At 39.4% G+C, this 1,946-nt stretch overlaps 1 pseudogene; it reads left to right on the top strand.

Annotated features, from left to right (window-relative positions):
• The first annotated feature begins 524 nt into the window (after nt 1-524).
• Nucleotides 525-1,136, top strand: LOC102834102 (annotated as a pseudogene).
• The last annotated feature ends 810 nt before the right edge of the window (nt 1,137-1,946 follow it).

Genomic DNA, 1,946 nt, shown 5'->3' with positions numbered 1-1,946 from the left:
CACAGTACAGAGTATTAAACCGTATAAAGAAATCATTACCAAAACCAAAAAATATTTTAAAGGCATAATAAAATAACAGCAGTAAATTCATATCTAGTAATAATTACATTAAATATAAGAGGTTTAAATGTGCCAATCAAATGGAACCATCAGTATGTTGCCTACAATAATCAAGCTTTAGACACAAAGACAAATGGTTAGTAGCTTAAAGATGGAAGATATATCAGGCAAGCAATAACCAAAAAGAGCAGGAGTGTTCATGTTAATTTCTGATAATATAAATTTTGCATCAAGCAACATCATAAGAGAAAAAGGAAAGGCATTATATAATGGTTAAGAAGTCAATCCAACTCGTCATGTTGCAGTGGCGCGGAGAACTCTGCAAAACAAGAGGCTGAGGATTGCGTTAGCTAGAAATCAGTTCACACCGGAGCCCTTGGGAGGAAGCGTCTCATTAGGATCCGGCCGCTTCGCACGACTCTGAAGAAAAGATTTTTGACTCATACCAGGCGCCGTGCCTCACGATGGGCAAAGGAGACCCCAACAAGCCGCGGGGCAAGATGTCCTCGTATGCCTTTATCGTGCAGACGTGGCGGGAAGAGCACAAGAAGAAACACCCCGACTCGTCCGTCAACTTCGCCGAGTTCTCCAAGAAGTGCTCCGAGAGATGGAAGACCATGTCTGCAAAGGAAAAGTCGAAGTTTGAAGATATGGCAAAAAGTGACAAGGCTCGCTATGACAGGGAAATGAAAAATTACGTGCCTCCCTAGGGTGATAAGAAAGGAAAAAAAAAGGATCCCAATGCCCCTAAAAGGCCTTCTTCCTATTTTGCTCTGAACATCACCCAAAGATCAAAAGTGAACACCTGGGCCTATCCATTGGGGATACTGCAAAAAAAATTGGGTGAAATGTGGTCTGAACAATCAGCCAAAGATAAACAACCATATGAGCAGAAAGCAGCCAAGCTAAAGGAGAAATACGAAAAGGATATTGCCGCATACCGTGCCAAGGGCAAAAGTGAAGCAGGAAAGAAGGGTCCTGGCAGGCCAACAGGCTCAAAAAAGAAGAACGAACCAGAAGATGAGGAGGAGGGGGAAGAAGAAGATGAAGATGATGAGGAAGAAGATGAAGAATAAGTCGCTATCCTGTAATAATGTGTGGAGTATGCATGTGTGCTCAGGCAATTGTTTAGCTAAGAATGTGAATTCTAGTGCAGCTCAATATTAGCTTCAGTATAAAAACTGTACAGAATTTTGTATAGCTGATAAGATTCTTCACGGAGAAAATACTTTTTAAAAATGCAGGTTGTAGCTTTTTACGGGACTACTACATACAGTTAGATTTGAAAGCTTCTGGTGTTGAATGTTTCTAAATATTTAATGGTTCTTTAATTTCTTGACATGTGTATGGTAGCACAGCAAACTCCTAGGAATTAGTTTCAATAGTAAATTTCGGGGTTTTTAGGATGTTGCTTTTTTTTTTAATTTGTAATAAAATGATATATATTAAAAAAAAAAGTCAATCCACTAAGAGAACATAACTATAATAAATATTTACACAACATGAAATTGCTCCAAATTAGATAAAATGAACTATAACAAATTGAAGAGAGCTATACAATAATAGTACACCACCTGTCTATCAGTTTGTCATACTGTAGTGGCTTCAATTGTTGCTGTGATGCTGGAAACTATGCTATCATTATTTTAGATGCCAGCAGGGTCACCAATGGTGGGCTGCTTTCAGCAATCTTTCAGACTAAGACAGACTAGGAAGAAGGAGAAACAGGCTACTTCTGAATATTTGTAGTTTTTGTTGTTGTTAGGTGCCATCGACTCAGTTCCAACTCTTAGCAACCCTGTACACAACAGAACCACTGCTTGGTTCAGCACCAACCTCACAATCATTGCTACATTTGAGCCCATTGCTGCTGCCACTATGCCAAT

The sequence above is a fragment of the Chrysochloris asiatica genome, unplaced genomic scaffold (assembly GCF_000296735.1).
Source record: "Chrysochloris asiatica unplaced genomic scaffold, ChrAsi1.0 scaffold00176, whole genome shotgun sequence".
NCBI lineage: Eukaryota > Metazoa > Chordata > Mammalia > Afrosoricida > Chrysochloridae > Chrysochloris > Chrysochloris asiatica.
This window is presented reverse-complemented; position numbering and strand designations above follow the sequence as displayed.